The sequence below is a fragment of the Cavia porcellus genome, unplaced genomic scaffold (assembly GCF_034190915.1).
Source record: "Cavia porcellus strain 051 isolate PalLab524CR breed Dunkin Hartley unplaced genomic scaffold, mCavPor4.1 scaffold_4, whole genome shotgun sequence".
NCBI classification, from domain to species: Eukaryota; Metazoa; Chordata; class Mammalia; order Rodentia; family Caviidae; genus Cavia; species Cavia porcellus.
Window position 1 is genome coordinate 85,285,397 of NW_026947487.1, and position 26,730 is coordinate 85,312,126.

The 26,730-nt window shown below is 45.3% G+C and overlaps 3 pseudogenes; 1 reads left to right on the plus strand and 2 right to left on the minus strand.

The window, feature by feature from the left end:
- LOC111757442 (myb-related protein B-like) overlaps positions 1–10,609 on the minus strand; it is a 30,325-nt pseudogene extending 19,716 nt beyond the window's left edge.
- Positions 10,610–10,706: 97 nt separating this feature from the next.
- LOC100735657 (high mobility group protein B1-like) lies at positions 10,707–14,207 on the plus strand (annotated as a pseudogene).
- An 8,986-nt stretch (positions 14,208–23,193) lies between these two features.
- On the minus strand, positions 23,194–24,380 carry LOC101789210 (PC-esterase domain-containing protein 1B-like; annotated as a pseudogene).
- Positions 24,381–26,730: the final 2,350 nt, after the last annotated feature.

A 26,730-nucleotide genomic window follows, 5' to 3' on the forward strand; every position in this document is an offset into this window, starting at 1 on the left:
AAAGAAATTTTCAAAGAAGCCCAATGGTATTTGGTAGTTGCCAGCAGCCCCTTGAACAGAGAGGGAGGAGGATTCAGATAGCAGTCCCTCCTCCACGCAGAGGGTGAGACAGATGTGAACTCATCTGCATCTTGCAGTACCCTGCTTCCTTGCTCTAAATAGCCACACAGAGATCTTTTTCCATGGCAGAGCTGGTCATGGCATCCTTCAAGTTTTTTATAAATTATGTGTGTGTGTGTGTGTGTGTGTGTGGTACTGGATTGAACCCCAGGCCTTCACATCTTCAGCCCTTTTTTAGGTTTTTAGTTTGAGACAAGGGCTCTCTAAATTGATAAATTGCCCTGGCTGGGTACAAACTTGTGGTCTTCCTGCTTCAGCCACTCAGAGTGCTGGAATTACAGGCATGCACCACTGTGTCAGACATGATCCTTAACCCTGCTGGCATACAAGTCCCTCCATACTTGGGCCCTGCAGAGCTTGGGGCCCCAGATCTCTCACTCTCCCTCTTAAATGTGATGTCCAGCCTCTAGTGTGTGAGCTCGCACTCTCTCCATGTCTTCGCCACCCACCCCTCCTGCTTTCCCTGGAAGCCCTGTCCTCCACACTCCCTGGGCTTTCCTTCCTGAAGTCCCAGGTCACGCACATCTCCCTGCTCAGAATTCTGCTTTCATTACACTTGTAAAGACTTGTTCAGTGCCTGCTCCTGGATTAGACGGTATGATCCAGGAGGTCAGACTCTGGGGCAGCCTCCTTCACTAACTTCCACAAGGAGTAGCCTATAATTCCCACACAGTAAAGTACTGGGGGGAAAATGTATCCAATGCCACATTAGAAAATAAGGGCTGGGGATATATCTCAGTGGCACAGTGCCTGTCTAGTGAGCGTAAGGTTCAGAGTTCAATTCCCAGTACAGAAAGAAAGAAAGAAAATGAAACCTAGGCCAGGCATAGTGGCCCATGCCTGTAATTCCAGTACTTGGGAGGCTGAGGCAGGAGGATTGCTGGGAATTTTAGGCCAGCCTGGGCTGCAAAATGAGTTCAAGGCCAGCCTGAACTGGTAGTAAAACCTTGTCACGGGCTGGGGGTTTAGCTCAGCAGCATAAGTGCCTTCCTGGCTAGTGTGAAGTTGTGAATTCAATCCTCAGTACCAAAAAAAAAAAAAAAAAAACCACACACACACACACACAAAACCTTGTCTCAAAAAGATCTAAATAAATAAATAAATAAGAATGAGAGAGAGAGAGAGAGAGAGAGAGAGAGATATGAAACTAAACACAGTGGTGCATGCCTATAGTCTCAGCTATTCAGGAGGCTAATTGTGAGTTCAAAGCCAGCCCTACCTGGCAACTTCATAAGACTCTGCCTCAAAATAAAGAATAAAAAGGGCTGAGTATATAGTTCAGTGGTAGAGTGCTCCTTGGTTTGATTCCCAGTACCACAAAAGAAAAGAGACAGGTGCTGGGGGTTTAGCTCAGTGGTGTAAGCACCTGCTTGGTAAACATGAGGTCGTGACTTTGATCCCTGGTACAAAAAAAGAAAAAAAGAGAGAGAGAGAGAGAGAGAGAGAGCGAGGTATGGTGCACACCTGTAATCACCATACTTGGGAGCCTGAGGCAGGAGGATTGATGTGAGTTGGAGGTCAGCCTGGGCAACATAGTAAGGTCAAATCCAGCCTAAACTAAAATAGCAAGACTTCATCTCAAAAACAAACAAACAAGCAGACAAACTCCTCAAGACAAAAAAAGAATGGGGGCGGGGGAGATCCAGAGTTCATTTTGTCTGGCTCTTTATTTTCATATATGCGGAACCTCAGACTCAGGGAAGGTAAGTGCCATGCCCAAGGTCACACAGGAAGCAGCTGCAGTCTGCCCTGACTCACGTGCAAATTATATGGAGTGTCTCTTCCTACACTGTCTGGTCTCTGTCACAGCTCCAGGAATGATGATAATAACAGCAAACACTGTCTATGTTCTAGTTATTTCTTTGCACAGAATTGGGGATATTGCTTAGTGGTAGAGCACATGCCTGCTAGCCTTGGTTTGATCCCCCAGCACTGCAAAATTCAAAAAACAAAAGATTTCTTTCTTAACAACTTTTTCCTTTATTGGTCCTGTTCTTTCCTAGGCTTTCAAGAGAGGAAACATTGTGAATGTATTAGTCAGCTTTCCCATTGCTAAACAAAATACCCGTCACCCATAATTTAAAGGAGAAGAGATTTAATTTAGTTCATAGTTTCAAGGGATCCAGTTCCTGGTTAGTTGGCTCCAAGGCAGAAACCCTATGACAGATTGGTGTGGCCACGCAAATCTGCTTAGTTCACGGTGGCCAGAGTAGGAGACAATTTGAGTGACTCACTTTGACTGTAAAACAACTGTTGCAACATTAGTTAAAATGAGTCTTATTTCCACGTACAGATAGGTACAAAGCAGGGTATGCCATCCCCTTCTCCCTTCAATTGTCTCTAAGTGATGCATATAAGGCTAGTTGAGGTACTAGTATGTAATCTTTTAGGCCAACAGACAGCTTCCTGTTTTCTCCATAGTGCTCTCTGTAAATGATTGAAGCATAGTGGGATGGCAGAGCCAGTCAGCTCCAGGAATGGGAGCTAGGTACAAGCCTCAAAATAAGGGTTACTAGTCCCCAGGGCACAAAAGTTTATATATATTGGGGCTGGGGATTTAGCTCAGCAGCATAAGCGCCTGCCTTGTAAGCAGGCTGTCGTGAGTTTGATCCCTAGTACCAATAAAAAAAAAATTTTATATATCAGAAACTGAAGCGACAACCTTCAAAAACAATTCAAGTACTACCTTAACTGAACTACACAGATTGATCCTTCTGCATGTCATTCTCTCTGCATTTTGCAAAGATGCTTTTCTCCCACCTGGCTAGCCAGCTCAGGTTATTTACATACTTCCCTCCATCCTCACTGTCACGCATCCTTGAACCATTCTCTTTTTCACAAGACAATAAATTCTGAGAAGAGACTTTGGATCAAGGCTTTTGTCCATATATACTCACTTGGATCAGACTTAGGACACGTTGGCTGCCCTTAGCATTGAATACATCTTGGTGTCTTTACTCTCACCATGGGTTGCATTGGAGGTGGTACATTGGAATTAACTGGCCAACATTCCAATAATGTTTCAATGAGATTACAAATATAACTTCTTTAATTATGAGGAAGATTAGAAAAGGGATTACAATACTTGGGTTACAATACTCAATATTTAGGATTATAATACCAAGGAAAAAGAATAGGGAAGTAGTACCAGAGCAGGAGTGAGAGACCACAGACTCCCAAGGTCACACTCCCGTGACCCAGACACTCCAAGACACTCCCAGAAGTGTGCTCTACCAACCGCCTGGACAGATTCCCAGCCCAACCAAGTTGATGTTCCACCCTGACCACCACATACCACCTCCTGTCAACTTTATACCCAAACACATCTCTTTAAAGTATAAAGTATGTAATCTCCAAGTAAAGACAATAACGAGTTTATAATTCCCTCTAACATAATACAACTATTTAGTGTACAACTGGAAATTCAATTATCCCTCCCCAAAGTCTCAACAGTTCCAATATTTTTTCAAAAGTCCAAATTCAAGTCAGACATGGCAGTGCATGCCTGTAGTCCCAGCACCTGGGAGGCTGAAGATCACCAAAAGTTCAGGGACAGCCTGGACTACATAGTGACTTCAAGGCCGGCCTGGACTATCAAAACAAAACAGAAGCATAAACAAAAAAGTCCAAAACCAAGTCTCTTCTGAGACTCCAGAGAAACTCTTACCTGTGAACCTCTGTAAAAACAACAACAACAACAACAAACCAACCTCACTGTAACTGCAGCTTGTGTCATCAAGGAAAAGAAGGCCAGATGGCTTATCCCTCCTGTCTCACCCAACATTCCTCCTAGGAAACCCAGCCTTATGTAGTAGGACCTATTCTTAGCTAGAACTCCCTCTGTAAAGCTACAGCTAGGACCATCATCTAGATGGAGTGCCAGAGGATACCCTGGGACCCCACAGACCCATGGGATCAAGAGAAAATGATCCTCTGGTACTGTGTTCCAGAGTAGCTAGACAGAGTCAACTTCACAGGCATGCAACCTGTGCAGTCACACAAAGCCCTCAGTTGACAAGATCCTTGCTTTCAGTGTAATGTTCTTGAAATTCTTAACTTTCGAATAATGATTTAGCAAATTATATAGCCAGTCAGAGGGCCAGAAAGCTGCCCACTTGCTTGGAAGATGGCCTCTCCTGTGTTGGCAGGGACAGCTGGCTTCCTTTATTGTCCTGGGGTCATCACTAAGAACTTTTGCCCCAGTTCTTACAGCTGATCCCTGGCCTGTCTTCATCCCTGCCAGCCATAGGTGATGGGGTGGGAGCACAGGTGACCACAGGATCACGTGTGGTGAACTCCAACTGAAGCAGTTACCTGCTGCGACCCTCCTGTTGTAATGGTACCTGAGGCTCAGAGAGGGAAAGAGAGCTGTTTGAGTAGGTGTCCAGAGTAGCAGAGTGATTCTTTCCTTAACACCTGAATCCTGTTAAGGGCAGGGAAGCAGTGAAGAGAAGGAGGACTCATAGGGCACAGGGCTAAGTCTCGGAAGGTTTCTATCCTCTTAAGTAAACTGGGTAAGGTTAGTTTTAGACACTGGTAGGAAGGATCTGCGACGGCGGAAGCTACCCTGCTTGGGATTCAGTAAAGCAGCAGGGCTCAGCCAGAGCACAGCAGACTTTACTTTTAAGCTGGAAAAAGGGGGTGGGAAGGTTGTGAAGTTGTAGCTCAGTGACAGAGTCCTTGCCTAGCATATGTAAAGCTTTGGTTCAATCCCCAGCACCAAAAAAGAAAGAAGGAGGAAGATGAGGAGGAAGAAGAGGATGAAGATGAGGCAAAGAACACTTGGGGACTGAGGGTACAGCTCAATGATAGAGTACTCACATAGCATTCATGAGGCCCTGGGTTTAATTCATAGCAATTTTTAATTTCGTTTTTTGTTTGTTTGTTTGTTTTTTATCACTACCAGGGATCGAACTCACGACCACGGGCTTGCAAGGCAGGCGCTTATGCCACTGAGCTAAATCCCCAGCCCCACATAGCAATTTTTAAAAAGGCAGAAGAAAAGGAGGAAGAAAAAACTGAATCCCTGGCAGAGCACCTAGCCAGGTGGCATTTGGTACAGTGATGTGTCCTCAGAGCCACACCTGCTGTGTACACACCCAGGCCTGGCCCAGTGCTGAGGGATTTTCAACCCTTAATCCACCCAACCAACCCGTCAGATGCCTATTTTTGTTTCTATTTTGCAGGTGTAGAAATTCAGAGTCAGGGAGGGATGTGCTTTCCCTGGGATTCTTTCTGCAGTGCTCTTAGAGCTCAGTGATCAACTGAGGTAATCATTCTGTCCAGTGCCAAGTGCAGTCAGTGTTCCAGAAAGGTTAGTTCCACAAGACCCTAGCACAGGAAATGGTAAAAAAGTTTCAATTTGACCTGCTCGACTCCGCCCTGTGTTCTAGTTCACTCAGCAGGACTGTGCTAGTGTCTGAGCCTTGTCCCACATAAACACTGATTTATGTGAACTCAGTTTGTTGTAGCTTGGCATACCTGATGCCATCTTGAGCCCTGCATTTAACTAGTGCCCTGTGTTTGACCCAGGAAAATGGAAAATTACTCAGGGTATAAGTCCCATGAGAAAAGCAGAATGAGCTGTACCCACAGAAGAAAAATTAACCTGCTCAACCAAAGAAGCAGGATACACGTGTCAACCAAAAATTAATGTAAGACACCAGCTAAACTGTTTGCAACAGGATGTGCTTTTGTACTTCTCTGTTTTTGTTTTGGTACCAGGGATCAAACTCGTGACCTAGCACTTAGCAGGCAGGCGCTTATGCCACTGAGCTAAATCCCCAGCCCAGTGGTTTTCTTTTCTTTTTTTTTCCCTAGTGGTTTTCTTTTTAAAAGCTTTATAATTTTCCAGTTCTGGGCCACTTGGTGAGACTCTAGAATGGGTCCATGTGAGTGGTCAATGAATTTAGCTAATTAAATTCCAAATTTATCAGTTTGGCTGGTTGGATTCCTATATTGTTTATGAACTCACTTCAAGTTACCAAGAATTCAGAGTGAAGTTGATTTATTTCCCCCGAGATTTCAACCTTTAGGAGAAAAAAAATCAAGTCCTCATGAACAAATTAGGAATAAGAATTTAGTCTAGGAGGCAATTTCTCAGGAATACTCCTGGTGTGGTACCCACTCTAGCTCATGGCCTGCACCTTCTCTGTCCTCTGGCCTAAACAGGGTGACACATTATAGTGATAAAAAGCAACTTGTAGAGTATAGAAAGGAAAGAAGTGGAGCAGAAAGGGAAGAAGGATGGCAAATGTCATTAAAGAAAGATTCAGTTACATTTCTAAAATGCTTTTTCCTCAAGAAGAAAGGATTTTGGACACTTTGTAGATTATTTATTTTTCAAGAAAGGTCTAGCTATGTAGTTCAGGTTGGCCTTGAGCTCACTGTGAACCCAGGTTGGCCTTGAACTCTCAGTGTTTATCCTGCCTCAGCCTCCTGGATGCTGGGATGACAGATATGCACCACCATATCCAGCTATTTTTTTTTTATTTTAAAAAGCAAAACAGAAAAAAAGGGTAGATATAATACAGAATTTTTTAAAAACACAATAAGAAATCGACACTAGTTACTATATTACATATTATCTTAAAAGTAGTTGTTCAAGCCAGGCGTGGTGGCTCATGCCTGTAATCCCAGCACTCAGCAGGCTGAGGCAGGAGGATTGTTGCAAGTTCGACACCAGCCTGGGCTACAAAGTGAGCTCAAGGCCAGCCTGAACTGCATAGCGCAAGACCCTGTCTCAAAACACACACACACACACACACACACAAAAGAAGTAGTTGTTCGGGTTAGAAGATCTAGGCATAAAAAATGATCAAGTGATGTTTTTATTATTATCTTTTTGAGACAGGTCTCACTATGCAGTTTAGGCTGGCCTTGAGCTCCCTTTGTAGCCCAGGCTGATCTCAAACTCACAATGATCCTCCTGCATCAACAACCTGAGTGCTGGCATTTATAGGCATGCGCCACCACAACTGGCTTCAATCTTTTTATTTTGAGACAGAGTCTCCCTAAGTCATTTAATTGTCCGGGCTTGTTATCCTCCTGCCCCTACCTCTTAGAGTACTTGGATTATAGGCATTGCCAGCATACTTGCCTAACTCTGCTTTAGAGGAAATAAGAAGCCAGATATGGTGGCACATGTGTAATCCCAGCATTTGGGAAGCCGAGGCTAGAGGATTGCTGTGAGTTTAAGGCTGGGCTAGGCAACAGGTGAATTCCAGGGTGTCCTAAACTGTATAGGAAGATGCTGTCTCAAAAACAAAGAAAAAAATAAAAAAAAAGTTTGACCTAAGCCCCAAGTAAGTGACCACCACAAGGAAAACAGATTCAAGAAATCCTGAATGATATGTTCTCCTAACGAAGAAGTTACAACAGTGTTTGTTTTATAACAAGAAAGGTAATTCATTCTTTAAAGAGACTATATCAATAGGGGTTGAGGAGAGGAAAACCCCATTCAGTCCTACGCAGGGGTCTGAGATGAAGCCAGCTCTGCCTGGAGCTTGGGAGAAGCTGTGAGGCCTCCTATGGCACTGGGGAGGAGACAGGTAGGCGTAGAAATGGGACTTTGTTTAGTTTGAACCAGGAACCATCCAAAGCCAGACAGCGGCAGCGTAATACACAGCCTTCCTTCATCCCCTGAGCAGTTTGAGGAGAGGCTGGTGGCAGAAGGCTCCCTGAGGTTGGTCACCTGAGTGTGACTGTGACTACCACCTGTAGCTCCTGTCACCATGAGACCAGCACATGCCCTCCAAGGTCCTCAGGGCAAGGTGAGAGTCTGAGCTACCAGGCTGGGCTTCAGTCAACCCAGGAGCTGGTCCCCCTGCAGGTGCTGTCACAGGGGCAGAGACTGGAAAGTGGCTCCAGGGCTTCTGGGCTGGCACCACCTTTTCAGGCTTGGCCTGCAGGAAAGCTCTGGTTGAACAGGCTGTACTCCTCCTTGGTATGTGACAGGGTGAGACTGGAGGAGCTAGATGGGACATTTCCCAGCAAGGGCAGAGACTTGGGCAGTGTGACATCATCGGCTGTTTTTCTTACCTAAGATGTCAAGAGCCAGATACTTCTAGGCTTTCTTTTTTTTTTTTTTTTTTTTTTGTCTTTTTCTTTTTTTATCGGTATCGGGGATCGAACACACGACCGCCTGCTTGCAAGGCAGGTGCTTATGCCGCTGAGCTAAATCCCCACTTCTAGGCTTTCTTGAGTAACCTCTGCTGCAGCCTAAGCTTCCTTGTTGCTTCTCGGGGCCTCACATCCTCCTGATGATGAACTCGACACCAGCTCTGGAGCATAGCCCTCCTTGTGGTCCTCCTCCAGCAGCCAGGCCAGGGACAGTGGCCTGTGACTCTCCAGGGTGTTCCTGAGGGAGTTAACATGTGAGGAGTGTCTGTGCAGTGTTCCTATCTGGGGATGCAGGTACTTCGTGCTCTGGGGTGTGATGATCATTGTTTTCACCATGCACTGGAATGGGGCCAGCGAGGAACTCTCAAGCTCCCTTGCTGGAGGAATTTCAGAAACTGAGAGGGTGAGAAGGGCTGGGCCTTGACAGGCAGGCTCTCGGGTGTGAGGCTGTTACAGGAATCTGGGAAGGACAGCCTGGAACTGTTCAGTAGCCGCACAATGCTTTTTCTGCTGCTTGAGCATGGAGGCCAGTATGCTAGTACCCAAGCTCCTGACCTCGGTTCTAGGTGCCATGGGGATGATGGGTTTGTGCTGCTGCTGAGACTCAGGACTGAGACGGTGTGGCCATCCAGGTGGTACTCAGACACACTGGGCCCCAGTGCAGCAGGCTGGTGGGGTGGCAGTGCCTGCTTCTGCTGAAGTACTTGGGAATACGCAGGGTCACTGCTGGTCCTGGCCCTGTAGAAGGCTCTTGGAGGAGACAGAATTTACTCAGGTCACACCAAGCATCTGGATCTCCCTAAAACAAGTCCAGGGCTTTGTTTGTTTGGTTTGATTCATTTTTTGGTTTTTGTTTGTTTAGACACAAAAGTTTTTCTCTGTAGTTCAAACTGGCCTTAAGTTCACTCCATAGCCCAGGTTGGCCTTGAACTCACAGTGATCCTCCTGCCTTAGCCACCTCAGTGCTGGGATTACAGGGGTGCACCACCACACTGGCAAGTCCAGGGCTTCAAAGAGGCTGCAGCCCACAGCAAAGATGAGAGCATTTGCCACCTCTACCACCTACTTGTGTGAAGGGCAGACTCTTCTGGTGAAGCCCTCCTGGACTTCCTGCTTGAGGAATCCCTCCCAGGGCTCTGGTACATGTGTGCATCCAACTCTGTGGGGACAGACTCCTGGTCCTTAGAAGTAGTGGCTGCTGAGGCTCCCTCTTTAGTGCTCTCCTCTTCTTTCACGCAGGGGAATCTGGAGCCAGCTGGTCATACGACTTACTTGCCCTCCCACGGGCTGGGTCCCCTGGTGGTTGTCTTGGTCCTTGAGCTCCAGCAGCAAGTGACAACAGGTTTTCAGCCTTTGGGAAGCCTCCCATGTCCACCTTTTGATGATGGAAGTACAGGGCTTCTTCACAGCATTGTATATTTTCTGTCCTCCCCAACAGCATCTTGGTGATCGTGGCCCAGCAGTTGCCAAGCAATCTGTGGGTTTCCCAAACGATGTAGTTCTGAGCCAGGCATGGTAGTGCACACCTGTACACTCAGCATTTGGTAGGCTGAGGCAGGAGGGTTACCATGACTTCAAAGCTAGCCTAGGCTATCTAGTGAGCTAAAGGCCAGCCTGAACAACATAGCAAGATCCTGTCTCAAAAATAAAATAAGAACAACAAATGAGCAAACAAACAAAAACCCCTAACAAATGATATGGCTCTTCTTCTAAATTCAGCAGAACTTTACCTCAGGACTCAATCAGACAGTTATGGCCATGCTACTTCTTTCTTTCTTTCTTTTTCTTTTTTTCTTTTTTCTTTTTTCTTTCTTTTTTTTTTTTTTTTTTTTTTTTGTCTTTTTCTTTTTTATCGGTACCAGGGATCAGACTCAGAACTGCCTGCTTGCAAGGCAGGTGCTTATGCCACTGAGCTAAATCCCCAACCCCCTTTCTTTCTTTCTTAAGATAGGGTTTTGCTGTGTATCCCAGGCTGGCCTCAAGCTTATGTGACCCTCCTGTCTCAGCCTCCCTAGTGCTAGGATTATAGGCATGCACCATCACACTCGAAGGCCTTCCCTTCAGGCACTTGACAATTAGTATCCATGGCTTCCTGCCATACTTCATGACCAGCTCAGTGACCTTCTGGGCTTCCCTTTAAGTCAATGGACTCTTGGAAAGGCCTAGACTCAAAACCCTCAGCCACCAATAATAGCATGGATGGTGCATGTGTTAGGAACATCCAGTGTTGCTGTCCGAATTGCCTCACCAAGGCGCTGAGCTGCTTGTCCTCATAGGTCTATCTGACCTCATACGTGCTGTCTCGATGCTCCAGCCTGTCTGAGTTGGTGTCTTGGTTGTAGAGCTCATCCAATTCCTCACCTTCCATCTGCCAGGACAACTCCCAGCCCAAGGCTACTCAGAGCTCACTGGACCACCCAGTCAGGTGGAACAGGAACCACGCTCAGCCACTCCAGCCCTAAGCCATGCTCCAGGCCTCAGAGCACCTGCAGGTCCTGGTGCCTGCCTGTAGGAAACACAGCTACCTCCAATGCACACAGATGCACTTTCTTTTACATGAGCTCTCATAGCCACAGAACACATTTGCAAGTTACACTGGTGGAAGCACCAGTTAGGCAGGCTTCACCACCAGGCAAATCTCTCCAGCAGAATTCAGATGTTATCTTACAGCAGTCTTAGCTTCAGGGTTGGAGGGGGATAGAGGTTTATCAAACTGACTCAGACATTCCAAGAGTGTTATCTAGAAGGCGCCAGGATAGTGGATATAGAGGTTGCCAGTAAATGGCTATTAAACATTCCTTACAGAACTACAAGAGAAAAAAGAAAAAAAAAAAAAAAAAAACCAAAAAACCCAACCCTCTAAAATTCTTACGGAACCAGAAGAATGCCAGAATAGTAAAAGCAATCCTGGGCACTCAAGAGCAAAGCAAGAGGCATCACAATCCTGCACTTCAATTTATATTACAAGGGCTTGGGTTTTAGCTCAATGGCATTAAGTGCCTGCCTGGCAAGCATGAGTTTGTGAGTTTGATCCCTAGCACTGCCAAAAAAAAAAAAAATCCAATTTATATTACACAGGCACAGTGATAAAAATGCACAGTGCTGGGGCTAGAGGTTTAGCTCAGCGGCATAAGTGCCTGTTCGATCCCTGGTACAGATAAAAAGGAAAAAGACAAAAATAAAAAAAAATGTACAGTGCCAACACAAAAACAGACATGTGGGCCACTGTACCAGAATAGAGGGTACAGAAACAACCTGACACATTCAGCTATTTGATCTTTGACAAAGGGGCCAAAAATATATGCTAAAGAAGTGAGTTCCAGGCCAGCCTAGACAACAGAGCAAGACCCTGTCTGAAAATAAAGAAACAAGTAATTCCCCCAAAGGAAAACCCAAAGAGTCTACCATATTCCAGGAAGAATAGCTATCATCAAGAAATAAAATAGCAGGGGCTTACTCAGCGGCATAAGCACCTTCCTTGCAAGTGTGCGGTCAGTTCGATCCCTGGTGATAAAAACGAAAAAGAAAAAAAAAAAAAATAGCAGGGGTTGGGGATTTAGCTCGGCCGCAGAAGCACCTCCCTTGCAAGCAGGCAGTCGTTCAATCCCTGTTACCGATAAAAAAACGAAAAAGACAAAAAAAAGAAAGAAAGAAAATAGCTTACCACAGAGGAGGTCTGAAAAGAAAGAAAGAAAGAAAGAAAGAAAATAGCAATGGCTACTGTGTTATCTCTTGCACAGTGTCCTGCACTCATGCTGTCCGGTGCACTTCTTTTTCTACTTTCATTTGGCCCAAACATGCTTTGCAGAGTCTATTTGTTTTCCTATCTCTCATAAATATTACTGATAAGAAAAAATCAGATAATAACCAATGCTGGGGAGGCTGTAGGAAAAAATAAACTCTTATGCATTGTTGGCGGGGATGTGAACTAGTGCGACCACTACGGAAATCACTTTGGAGATTCCTCAAATATCTAAAACTAGAAATTCCGTATGACTCAGCTATTCCCCCTCCAAGTCTATTTCCAAAAGAGTCAAAGGCATCATATTACGGTGACACATGCATGCCCATACTTATGGCAGCACAATTCACAATTGCTAAATCTTGGAAGTAGCTGTATGTCCATCAGTACATGAATGGATAAAGAAATTTAGTGTTAACACACATTGGAGTGCTACTCTACAATAAGGATAAGCCAGAGCCATTTGTAGAAAAGAAAAATGGATGCACCTTGAAACATTAATGTTAAGTGAAGTGAGACACACAAACTTAAATATTACATGGTTTCTCTTGTATGAAAACCTGCAATAAATGAAAGTTTTGGCCCAGACAGGACACTGTAGCCAGGAAAGCCACAACCGGAAGCAGGAAGCCCCATCTTGCCCTGCCCCTAGGAAGTTACCTGTGATGCCATCTTCCCGCCCCTGGGAATTTACATATGGCGCCAAACCTAGGACCAATGGGCTACCTGTGCATCCCTAATGCCCGCCTTAGGTTCCACCCCAAACCGAGGCTATTTACAGGCCCCCACGCTGCGTGTCCGCCGGAGAGATCGCCGGACGCCAGCGGTGGGGTGCTGGTCATCTCTCTCCGTGTTCTCAGAATAAAGGCTGCTTTTTATTTTATATTTCTCATCTTTTGTTAATATTTTTCATCTTTTGGAAATAACTCTATCAATAAATAAAGAGCAAAATAAAAGAAGGATACTAGGGGGCCAGGGGTTTAGCTCAGCGGCACAAGCGCCTGCGGCACAAGCTCAGAGATCTTGAGTTCAATCCCTGATACCAAAAACAAAGACAAAAGAACAACAACAACAAAAAAGACTGATAATAGGAAAATAAGGAGATGGATTTTTTGCAAATGGGAAGAAGATCAAGATGGAGGGAAGAGGAAGGAGGAGGGGAAGCAGATAAAAAAAGAATGAGGATGTGTTATGTAGATGCACCAACTCCCCATGAGGAATGAAATCATCGTGTACTAATAAAAATTAAAATCTGAGACAGCCATTGCAGTACCTAGAGACACTCCATAGAGACACTGCTGGGACAAAAGAGAACCACACGGGCACTAGGAAACTCTGTGCCTTGTTGAGGAAAACAAGTCAGTGTGGACAAAAGAGATCCTGAGAAGCCTAGAGGCAAAATGTCATCAACTGCATTCTTGTGCAAACTTGATGAGAGGAGCACAAGAAGTACCCAGTGCTTCAGTTAACTTTCTAAGAAGTGCTCAGAGAGGTGGAAGACCATGTCTGCTAAAGAGAAACGAAAATTTGAAGATATGAGAAAGGTGGACAAGGCTTGTTATGAAAGAGAAGTGAAAATTTATATTCCTCCTGAGGGAAGAACAAAGAACAAGTTCAAGGATCCAGTGCATCCAAGAGGCCGCCTTTGGCCTTCTTGCTGTGTTCTGAGTATTGTCCAAAAATCAGAGGAGATCGTGCTGGCCTCTCCATTGGTGATGTCGCAAAGAAAGTGGGAGAAATGTGGAATAATAATACTGCAGCAGCAGCCTTACAAGGCTGTTAAGCTGAAGGAAAAGTACGAAAAGGACATTGCTGCCTACAGAGATAAAGGAAAACCTGCGGGAGTTGTCAAGGCTGAAAATAGCCAGAAAAAGAAGGCAGAGGGGCGTGGTGGCTCACGCCTGTAATCCCAGCGCTTGGGAGGTTGAGGCAGAAGGATTGTTATGAGTTCCAGACCAGCCTAGGCTACAAAGAGAGCTCAAGGCCAGCCTGAACGGCATAGAAAAACTCTGTGTCAAAAAAAAAGGCAGGGGCTGGGGATTTAGCTCAGCGGCATAAGCACCTGCCTTGCAAGCAGGCAGTCATGAGTTCGATCCCTGGTATCGGTAAAAAAAAAAAAAAAAAAGAAAGAAAAGAAAAAAATTTGAAAAAAAAAAAGGAAGAGGAGGCAGATAAGGAGGACAAAGAGGAGGAGGAGGAAGATGAAGAGGATGATAAAAGATGAGTAATTAGTTGGTTCTAGTGCAGATTTTTTTCTTATCTATGAAGCACTTAACCACCCTGTACACAGTTCACTCCTTGTGAAGAAGAAAGTTGAAATGTAAGACTACATGAGATTTGTTTATAACTTGTACAGTGAAAATAAAATAATGCTTACCTGGTAAGTGTGAGGTCATGAGTTCAGTCCTCAATACCAAAACAAAACCAAAACCAAAACAAAACGCACAACAGTACAATGTCTTTTTTTTTCTTTTGTATAGTTAACACACTACAGAATGTGTCTTTAGATAATTCTGTCCTGGTGGTATTTTCAATAACCATTAACCAAGCCTCGTACAGTATGGGGGTTGTAAATTGGATGGAAATTTAAAGCAGGTCCTCGGGGCTGGGGATTTAGCTCAGGGGCATAAGTGCCTGCCTTGCGTGCAGGCAGTCGTGAGTTCAATCCCTGGTACCGATAAAAAGGAAAAAGACAAAAATAAATAAATAAATAAAAATAAAGCAGGTCCTTGCTGGTGCACAGCACAAATTAGTTATGCATGGGCACAGTAGTTTTCCATCTTCAGTTGTCTCTGGTGCAGCTTATATGAAATAATTGTTGTTCTGTTAACTGAATACGACTCTGTAATTGCAAAAAACAGTTGTAGTTGTTTTGCTGACATTCTGAATGCTTTTAGGTAAATGCAATTTTTTTTTAGAAAAATAAATAAAATAAAATTTGAAAATAAAAATACAATGAATGTATAACAAAACGAAACAATAACAAAAAAAAGAAACTGAGTTTCTTTATTCCTACAGTCTCAGAATAAGGAGGAGATTAACATGATAATTAGGAATTCAGTTGAGCAAAATGGTCCCTTTTTTCTGGTTATCTGAGGCCCAGGATATTAACCCAGCATGGAGAAACCTTTCCTGTACTAATGCTGGTGTTCTAAGGGCTGCCCGGATAGGAGGGCCAGGTGGCTTCTCCCTAGGTCTCTGATAATCATGAGCAGCCAGATAAGCAGGGCGGATGTTGGGGTTTGTGAACTGCCTAAGCTCATGGGTAAGCAAAGAGGTCGTGTCTATCACACAGCCCTGCACAAGCCTGACCAGTGTCCCTGGCCAGTCCCCTTGCCTCCCTTGGCCTGAGTTTTGGGACAGAGGATGGTGGGACGATTGGCTCTGGTGCTCCTGGCATTTCAGACCCCTGGGGAGGATGCTTGGTTGCAGAGGAGCAGGGGGTGCCTGGAATTGGCTGATTTGGTTTAAGGTTTGTTTCAGAGCTCCCAACCTTGGAAGTTTCTTGGAGCCAGGCTGGGCACGGCACAAACACAAACGGGAAACCATCCAGGTTGGACCTGTAGTGAACCCAACAGTGGGCTCCATTCAAGTCTAACTATTAGTGTCCAAGCAGAAATGAAGACCAGCATTGCCAGATACCCACATTTCTCAGAGAAGCCAGATATTTGGATTTCTATGTAATGACTTTAAAGTTTTGTTTTGATGTGGATTTGGGGGGGGGGTGTTGGAGAGTATACTGGGGATTGAACCCAGAAAGCACATAACTACATCCCCATCCTTCCTCCTCCTCCCATTCTCCACTGCTCTTTTTTGGATACAGGGTCTGTGTAAGTCTGTCTAGGCTTGGATGTAGTTCAGTGTGAAGGTCCATGGTTCAAATTCTAGCACCACAAACAAATATGAAATAAAATAAGTTTAAGAGTTCAGGATGTAGCTCACTGATAGAATGCTTACTTAACATGCACAAGGTCCTCAGTCCATATCTCACCCCATAAAACTAAATAAATTAATTAACTTTATCAAGTGGTACTAAAAAACTTTTATCAAATACAAATGGCAAGGGGGCTGGGGATTTAGCTCAGCGGCATAAGTGCCTGCCTTGCAAGCAGGCAGTTGTGAGTTCGATCCCTGGTACCGATAAAAAGGAAAAAGACAAAAAAAAAAAGTAAATACAAATGGCAAATAGATATACGAAAAAATGTTCAACATCATTGATTATTCTAGAAATGCCAATTAATACAAATCTGAGATTCCATCTCACCCCAGAAACAATGGCTGTGGTGAAGAAATCAACTAGATGAACGCTGGAGGATCCGGGAAGAGAAAAGTCAGTACCTCCTGAGAATCTGCCATGCTGGGACTGGGAAGACCCAACAAGAAGCCAACCAGCCAGCTTTTTGGTAAGCTGTGCACGCCGCATGGCTTCCAGGAAGAGGAAAGTCAGCACCTCCCGCGAGCCTATCCACTCAACACTCCCCCCACCCTCACTGGCAGCCCGGCTGCTTCACGGGACAGGCTGAATTGATGGTATTGTTTGGTTGATTTTGCAGACCTGGGGCTAGCAGTCTGGGCATCTCTTGAGAGGATGACAGTATAATATAGCAAATATGGGGGATTCCTTTCTCTCATCTTTGAAATCCTATATTGTTCTTACTGTTTTGGTTTGTTCTAATTGTTTTGCTTTATTCAATATTCTGTTTTGATTGGTTTTATTCTATTTTGTTTTGAGTTTGATTTTGTTATACCTGATGGAATGGACAACTACTATGAAGATAACAAAATATACTATGTTAGCTGTTGTTGTTTTCCTAGTGTCTTGCTTTGAAGTTCTGTCCAGTATTGCTGCTTTGTTTTGATTGGCTTTGTTTTATTGGATTTTACTATCTTTAAAATAAAAAAATAAAAATAATGCTGGAGGGGTTGTGGGGAAAAAGAAATCCTTTTTATTGCTAGTGGGAGTGTAGACTGGTGCAACTGCTGTGGAAATTCCTCAAAAACTAGTACTAGATACTAATAGACCCAGTATACCAATAGACTCAGCTATTCTCTTCTGGGATTTCCCTGGAAGAATTAAAAACACCATATCCCAGCGATATATGTGTACTCTTGTTTATAGCAGCACAATTTGTAAAAGCTAAATCTTGGAAATAATCCTGGTGCCCATCAACTGAGGAATGGATAAAAAAGATGTTTTAATGTAATGGAATGTTATTCTGCCATAAAGAATAACAACTGGAGACTTCTACAGGCAAATGCATGCCTGAGACCACACTCGTAAGTGAAATTAATCAGAGTCACATGTGTAAACATCATATTTGTTTTTGCTAGTATGAGAAACTGAACAAGTAAATAGGATTTGAAATGTACAATAGATATTGTGAATTAGGAAGAAACTGCTCAAAAGAAAAGACAAATGATAATAGGGAAAAGGGGAAAGGAATAAAGGGAATATATATATATATATATATATACTAGTTAAGATAATTATACAGCTAGCTTCTATTTGATGTTTTGTACTAATATTGGTTAGACAAGATATCATGTCTATATCCAGTATTCTGAATACCTACTGAAAGGTTTTGGCCCAGACAAGACACTGTAGCCAGGAAAGCCACAACCGGAAGCAGGAAGCCCCATCTTGCCCTGCCCCTAGGAAGTTACCTGTGATGCCATCTTCCCGCCCCTGGGAATTTACATATGGCGCCAAACCTAGGACCAATGGGCTACCTGTGCATCCCTAATGCCCGCCTTAGGTTCCACCCCAAAACCGAGGCTATTTACAGGCCCCCACGCCATGTGTCCGCCAGAGAGATCGCCGGACGCCAGCGGTGGGGTGCCGGTCATCTCTCTCCGTGTTCTCAGAATAAAGGCCGCTTTTTATTTTATATTTCTCATCTTTTGTTAATATTTTTCATCTTTTGGAAATAACTCTATCATTTGGTACCGTGACACTATCGGCAGGCAACTGACTGTTGGGCCACATACCCAAAGTCTTCTAGCCGATAACCAGATAACATCCTGGATTAATCCCGAGCTTTTTCCTCTCCCGAGACGTTCCTGTCGCCAGCCGCCTGCACTCCGCATCGGCCAGACTGATTTCAGGTGAGCACTCCCCGGGGAACTTTTCGCACTGGGCAGCCCCAGTGGAATGTTCTCCCCGTCTGCGTGGGTCTGTGCATTTTCACGTCCTTAGGACCGCCCAGGGCAGGGTTCTTTCTGGGCAAACCTGCGCCCACAAAATTTCTCACGTTCTTTGGGTTCGGATAGCCCAAAGCAGAGATTTTTGGGACCGCCCACACTGAAAGAATGCCTCACTTCCCTTAAAGCCTTGCGCTTTCATGGGCAAAACTGTTACTGACCCCACGTAGACACCATTCGTAAATCTCTCAGTGACGACTGGAGTTTACGGTTTGGAACCGTAGCCGCCGCATGGTACCACAAATAAGTGACGACTTTTTTCTGGACCTCCGGTTTTTTTTCTTGCCTGAATCAGTCATGGGGAACGTATTTTCTAACTCCCAAAAGACGCCTTTACGATGCCTAATTTCCAATTTACGTACTCTAAAAATTAAAGGTACCATAAAAACTAAACAACTAACTTTTTACTGCCAGGAGGTCTGGCCAACCTACCCGCTTATCGGCAAGCCTTGGCCTCAGCAAGGAACATTTGACCCCTGCATTCTCAGGAACTTATACGATTTTTGTCAAGCTGGCAACAAGTTATTAGAACTCCCTTATGTCCAAGCCTTTCTTATTCTGAGAACACGCCCATCTCTCATTAAGTCTTGTGCTCCCGCTGAAATACTTTTAGCTAAGTCTACTGCGCCGCAAACTTTTCTGTCCTGCTCTCCGTTATTTTCCCAGCCGCCGCCTGCCTACCACCAAACTCGTTCCCTGCCGTTATCTCCCGCCGGACTGCTCTCTCCTCCCCCTATGCCTGATTCTCTCAGCAGCTCTAATCCCTCTCTGTTGCAGATACCTCCTGCTGTGCGATCGTCTCCCTCTCCACCTTCCAGGACCCATAACTCTCCCAGCAGCTCTAATCCCTCTGTGTTACAGTTATCTCCCTTTGTTCGATCCTCTCCCCCTCTGTCTCCGGGGACCCATATCTCTCCCAGTGGCTCTGATCCTTCTGTTAGCGCTTCCCCGCAGTCTCTGACTTCTTCTTCTCCTGAGAATTCTGTATCCCCTACAGCATTCTCACCGCCTGCCCACCATACTGGGTCTCGGTTGCTATGTCCTTCCAGCAGGTCGCGTGATTGTTTCAGCTTGCGCGGGGAACAGTCGCCATGTTGCAACCCTCTGCCACGTGGCATGGCGCCGCCATGTTCCGGAGGGCCACATGGCGACAGGGTGCCGCCATGTTTCGGGTCACGTGACAGGGCGCCGCCATGTTTCCAGGACCCTCACTGTCAACAGGCGCCTCCTTGTGGCTCCTCTTGTGAACTACAACAGCCGCCCTGTTGCAGTGCACATGATGCTTCATTGTGCTGCCGACAGCAGTCCTCTCACTGCAAGGCACACAGTGAGACGCCATCTGCTCCTGTTTCCCAGGGTGACCGGCAGCAGCTCTGTAGCCGCTCTACAGATGATTGCTCACATGCACCTACCGGACGGATAGCTGCTCAATGGCCCCCTGCTCCGGAATCTCCTCAGGCTCTGCTACCGCTTCGGGAGCCAGCTGGCCCCAAGGGACCTGTTAACATCCATGTGCCTTTTTCCCTTTCTGATCTATCCCAGACTGTCCATAAATTAGGTAGCCTCTCTGTTGACCCACAGAATTATATCAGGCAATTTAAATTTATTACTAATTGTTATGATTTACATTTTAAGGACGTTTATAATGACTCTGGGCCTATAGCTGTGCCAGAGCAGGACAAGCATACTAACTATAACAAACTTTTAAAACAGGTCCAGGAAGCTAATCAAAACCCAGCTGTGTTCCTAAATTGGCTTTCTAATCCTCGCGCCCTGCAAGCAGTTCCAGCTTCGCGCGCTGTGTCGGGCCGCCTCCCAGCCCCTCCCCCATGCGCCATCCCAGCCCCTCCCTCCCCTGTGCGCCGTCGTCGCCGCCACTGCCATCTTACACGTTTCCGGGGGCAGTCCGAGCCCGCCCCTGCGCGCTACATCCCAGCGCTTGCCCCACCCGCTGGGCGTGCTCTGCCGGAGCACCACAAAACAGCAGCTCAGCGGCTCTGCTCAGGCATGCTTTTTTTTTTACAATTTGGCTCCGCTCAAGAGATGCTTTTTTATTACAATTCTCAAACCATTTAATCAAGGTTATTGGTCACCTGATAATTTTACCAGCCTTGTTTATCAATCAAAGCCTTCACCAATCTCCTGTTTAACAACTAAGGTAATAAATTCCTTTTTGCTGGGAACCACTAGCTCTATTTCAAGACAAGGGTTTTCTTCTAAGTTTTAATTTTATTTGTCTTGGTTCATACTACTGCAAATAACAACTTTAAAAGTAAATGTGTTCAGAATTTGACAGTATTAGATCAGTTTTGATAGATTTATTCATAAGATTGCTAAACCTTTACTGAAAAATGTTTCCATTAAAGCCTGCTCTCTAATCCAAAATGCCAATATTAAATTCCCGCATACTTACTTAAGTCTACTATAGTCCAAATCCCAAACAAAAAGGCAAAACTTGACCTTCAAACCTTAGAGAGATCTTAATATGGTTTTTTATATTTTAACACTTGTGACACTTAGAGTTCTGAGACAGGTAAACCTACACAAGGTGGAGCTGCCTGCTCCCTGCATGGACCACGCTCAAATGCAGCAGAAGATACTGGGCAAGAAAATGCCCCACCCTGTCATTCTTTGAGACCTTACTCCAGGGCTACTGGACTGTCCTAGCCACCAGAGAGTGGGTAAGTCATCCTAAGTTCTAGCCCTGACAGGAAATGTTGACACTGCCAGATTCGTCACTGACAGAAAATCGCTGCTGAAGACTGAGGAAGTTCAGGGCAACAACAGCCCCCTTTAAGGTGTCCGTCTCAGATTCCAAGTCGCACTAAAGTCTCAGGTAAGACATTCTCTATATTTGTGGACATAGAGGCCATATATACAGAGGTCTTCCTGAGTATTCGGGCTGCTATATTAAGTCTTCAATCTCTATGACAGGGTATTGATGGTCAACCTATGCCATTTACAAACAGGGCCTATTTTGTGCAGGTCCCAGTCCTAAATCTTAAAATGCCTTTTATACAGGCTTAGACACACTGAGGCCTCAACAGTTTCCACCTGTTGTCACTGGTGGACCCTTCCTCAGTGATATAGACCACCCCCTTCCTTTCTTATTCACCAATTTCTCAGGTAACCCTAGTCAAGACTGACAGATACATTTTTGTCTTCTCACTTGGTTTATACTTTTTCAGGATACATAAAAGCCTTTCTCATACTTGCTAAAGTTCTGTTACAACAAATCATTCCAAGGGCTACAACCAGGTTGCAGCGACCCATGCCTAAATCAAAGTTGCTAGACTGCCATTCTGGTTTCACATCGCTCAGGCTAAGAGGTGCCCTTCCAGCCCTAAATCTGATCATTCTGAGTGGTCATCTCATCTTCTGTCGCCTACCCATCTCCGTCTCACAAAGGCCTAGCAGCCACAGTTAACAGGCTAAGTCATGTTTTGTTATCCACTTTGGTTCCTAATTTCTTACATTCTATTAATGATCATTTTTACAGCAGGATTCTTTAACAGTATTGCCTACAGACTCTAACGTCATACATACCAGAGACAAGCCTTACCAACCTACCATCTTAACTTTTATGCTTTCAGATGGGGGAGTAATCACCTCTCATAACTCCACTCCTCCTAACCCCACGTTTAATTTTCAGAATTCTGCCTTACTGTGGAAATGTTTCTACCTCAACATGGTCCTGATAGAATGATATGTCTAAATCAAAGGCACCTTTCCTTCTACCTCACCTAGGTCCTTAAATATGACAGTGCCATGTCTCCTCATAACATTTTGTCTCTTTGTTTTTCCAGTCTGACATACGTGCATTCACCAGTGAAGTTGTCCTGGCCAAAACACCTGGCACCAGTGTCTACCTGGGCATCAACCTTCATCCCGTCGACTCCCTTAGGCTCCAGTACAGCGCCCTTTGCCAGCAGGAAGTAGTTAAAGAGAGAAATCTTCGCCCCTTTTCATAATAATAACCATAAGATGGGATATGAAAGGTTTTGGCCCAGACAAGACACTGTAGCCAGGAAAGCCACAACCGGAAGCAGGAAGCCCCATCTTGCCCTGCCCCTAGGAAGTTACCTGTGATGCCATCTTCCCGCCCCTGGGAATTTACATATGGCGCCAAACCTAGGACCAATGGGCTACCTGTGCATCCCTAATGCCCGCCTTAGGTTCCACCCCAAAACCGAGGCTATTTACAGGCCCCCACGCCATGTGTCCGCCGGAGAGATCGCCGGACACCAGCAGTGGGGTGCCGGTCATCTCTCTCCGTGTTCTCAGAATAAAGGCCGCTTTTTATTTTATATTTCTCATCTTTTGTTAATATTTTTCATCTTTTGGAAATAACTCTATCACCTACTACAAAGATGACAATACATAATATCATAACTGTTCTACTAATCCACTTTGAAACTTGGCTTCACCGCCTATCTTTTTTTCTCTTTGGGAAAAAAAAACTTTTATCAAATGCCCGCGGTCTCTGGTCCCCACTCTGCCTGCATCTGGTGCTGCTCCCTCTCAGTCTCAGCGTTTCCCCCGAGACCATCCCTCCACAGCATTCCACATCCCTGCTCCAAGGAACTGGCCAGCTTTTGACCAGCAGCCCAGCTGTCTTTCAGAAACCACCTTGGACATTTTTCTCAGGTTAATTCCTTATACTTGGATGCTTTGCCGTCTTTGTTTCTTTGTTTCTTTGTTTCTTCCTTTCTTTTTTCGTCCTTCCTTCCTTTTCAATTTTCCATATTTCAATTTTATTTTTACACAAAAGTAAAGAGAATAGGAAGTGGGGAAGCAGGAATAATGCTTGAGCCCCTCTGGGAGTAGAGAGGATAGGTGACAAGAATGGGTCGGACTGCTCTTCCTGGCCTTTATCAGTAACAGTGATGAGCAAGGACAAGGACATCTGCGCGTGGACTCTAAGGGCTTCAGTTGGTGCGGTCAGTGATGAGGGAAACAGCCACGCAGACCTCACAGTGGTGTCCATGAGGACAAAGGCCAAGGTCAGTCTACTGTGGCCTTGACTGTCCTGTCTGACTGGGTTGTCCTCCAGGGCATAGAGGGGCCTTTAACAAGACACCTGGGGGAATCTCTGCATGCCACAGGGCCCGCTCCTGATAACAGAGTGAAGGGAAGCCATATGTAGGCAGCAGGGAATCAAAAATAAGGTCCATTTCAAAGGCAAATCCTGGCTGGGTAGCTGAAGGGATGTCTGAATGGAAATAGAACTGATCTGATTGGAAAATATGGTCTGAGGCAAAATAGGGATCTTAGGATAAAGTAGGAACTGGGGTGTCCTCTGATAAGGGGGACAGTTGGGGCGGAAGTGGGGATAAGAGTAAGGGTGGAGACCAGGGCAGGGGCCAGGGCCAGGGAAGGGACGGAGGTGAGGCGCTTGGATCTTAGTAGACAGGGAGCCGCCTCTTGACCCCTTGGCCAGGCTGTTCCCAGGCAGGGCTGCCTTGGCTCAGCAGATCCAGTGGGGCTTTGAGGGACTTTTCCATGCCCCAGGTGTTGGCCACATGGGCCAGGAGTAGGCAGGAGAGCAGGCAGTGGTGGTGGTGGGGTACTCATTCCAGGGCTCCCATCTATCTGCAGGATCCCTATGCAGGAGGCAGTGGAAATGCAAGGCCAGCATACTGAAGCCATCGTTGACAGCCTTGGTAGAGCTGTAGAAGTTGGCTTCAGTGATGAAGCATTTCAGGGTGGCCACCCAGGGCCAGCACTTGGGGGGAGGAAGTGCATAGTGATTTCATTGCTCACAGGCATGGCCATGTTCCACACTGGGAGGCAAGATTCAGGCATCTGGTCCAGATGCTCAAACAGGTTCTCCGGGGTATACAGGTACCTCGTCCCAGGAATTTCAATCACACCTGGAGGTGGCCCAGAGGCAGGAATTTGGGATGACCACTCTCCAGCCTGCAGATCCTTTGGAATGGCATCCAGGCATGCAGGTGAGGAAGCAGAGGGATGATGGGTGGTGGTCTGAGCAGAACCGACGCACCTAGCTGCTTTGCATGAAGATCTTCTGGCCTCCGTTCATAAGCGCCTCCTGTTCGAAGCTCATCTCTCCCTGGCCTTGAGCTGCCTGAGAATGGGTAGGCAGTCTTTGCAGTAAGAACACCAGGTCCCTGCACAGAATTCCCAGGATGACCACAGACTTCTTGTGGAGCAGTTGCTGTACTTCAGAGGCCATAATGGCCCAGCTTGGCTGAGCTCTTTCCAGTGCACCAGATGGGTCTTCGGATCGCTTGGCTTCCATGTTTGAGAATGTTTCTCCACGTGCTGATCAGGAAAACCCACCCAGATACTGCTCAAGGGCTCAGAGCCAAAACCAGGTGAAAAATGTCCACCTAGGACAAGTTATGGTCACTCACGTCTGTAATCTCAGCACTCAAGAGGCCAAGGCAGGAGAATCTCTATGAGTTTGAGGCTAACCTGGGCTACATAAGTGAGTTCAAAGCCAGCCTGCACTACAGTGAGATATTTCCTCAAAAAAAAAAAAGTCCACCTAAAATTTATTATTGTTCTCTAGTAGAACATGCAGCTATGACTGAGAGAGGAGGAATGGGGGAACACACTGAGGAATATTCCAGGCAAAAAGCTGAAAGTCTGTAGGTGGAAAGCAAATCCTCCAACAGGTCTCATCTGCTCACACCTTTGGGCACTAGGCTCCAGGATAAGCCCCAGGGAGGGATGATCACTCGTTCTCTACATTTTCTCCCCCTCCATGGATTGGCTCCTTTCTTTCAGCATTAAAGATGATCTAAAGGCTTGCTTACTTGGTGTGCCCTGCAGAAGAAGCGAGGCTGCCAGTGTGTAAGCCCCCAGTGATTTCCTTCTGGCTCCTTTCTCCCACCCCTTCTTGGTCCATCCCAGCTCCTGGGCTGCTGTGGACTGCTACCTCTGAAAGATTCTGTCCTGAAGTCTCACTTTCTTTCTTTCTTTCTTAATTTTTAACTCCATTTTACTGAAGCACGTCTTTCACTGATTTTTTTTTTTTTATTACTGGGGATTGGGCCCAGGGCCCCAGGACTGAGCTACATCTTTGGCCCTTTTTTATTTTGAAGTAGGGTCTTGCTAACTTGCTCAATCTGGGTTTGAACGTCCGATCCTCCTGCCTCAGCCTCTAGAGTACCAGGATTTATAAGCATGAGCCACTATGCCAGATTTTCTTTCACTGCCTGAAAAAGGCTGCTCGGAATGCAAATTTAATTACCCTGTGCTTATTTGAAAATATCATCATTTCAGATTCACACCTGATTGATGGCTTGGTTGCAAACTGAAACTATTGTAACCTAGTTCTAACCGATGCGCCTCCTTTCTGTTCTGTATGCGCCGTTTCAATAGAGATTAAAATTCCGTCTCCAGTAAAGACTTAAGTTTCAGCTCCTTGTAAATCCCCCTCCCTTCCCCATTCTTTTTAGGTTAAGTCTCCATTTCCCATAAAAGCTTTAAGTTTCAGTTTCTTGTAATCCCCCCAACCCCTTCAGCCTATCTGCAATACAATGTGCTGTCCTTAAGAAACGTTTAACTACAAGGAAGTTATCAAACTGGGTCAAAGTTCGCAACATTCCTGTGGTTTTCGGCTTTAAAACCCAACTCTTTTAGCTGTAACGCGCGCAGTCTCCATATTGGCTTCTGGAGGTTGTGTCGCCAGCCTGGCCTAAAATAAAGCCTTTGCTCCCCAAATTTTAATTTCTTGCTTCCTTAGATTTTATTCTGGGGTCCAAGCTATCATAAAACCTAGGTTAAAAATCATTTACAAAAAAAATCATTTTCATTTAAATTTTGAAGCAGTTTAGAGTGATGCTAAGTGACTCTGAGAACTCCCTTCCAGTTGGGCATGGTGGCTCACACCTGTAATCCCAACACTCGGGAGGCTGAGGCAGGAGGATCTTTGTGAGTTCGATACCAGCCAGGGCTACAAAGTGAGCTCAAGGCCAGCCTGAACTGCATAGCGAGACCCTATCTCAAAAAGACGACAAAAAAAAAGAACAAAAACAAAAACAAAGAACTCCCTTCTAATCCCCACTTACTTTGCAGAAGAACTAAGATTTTGTCTTTATTTCCAGTGTGTGGTTTTTAAAGTTTGATTACTAGATTAAATACAGGGACTCAGGGCTTTCAATTTTGGGACACTGTCTTGGATTCTTTCTCTGACATTTCTTTTAGTATTTAAATTTTAACTTCCCTTTGCATTGTTAATGAAATGTCTCCATACTGAGTCTCTCTCTGGGATGTTTGTTTGTTTGTTTGTTTGTTTTGGGGGTGCTTTTTCTTTTATCGGTACTGGGATTGAACTCATGACTGCCTGCTTGCAAGGCAGGCGCTTATGCCGCTGAGCTAAATCCCGAGCCCCCTATGATTGTTTGTTTTTTAAGGAGAGAATGCAGTCAGGGCTTAAACCCAGAACTGCTGAGTTACATTCCCAGCTGCCCTTTTTAATTTTATTTTGAATCAGAATCTTGGTAAATTGCCCAGGTCTCAACATAATATCTTCTTGTCTTAGCCTCTTTCTTTCTTTCTTTCTTTCTTGTCTTTTT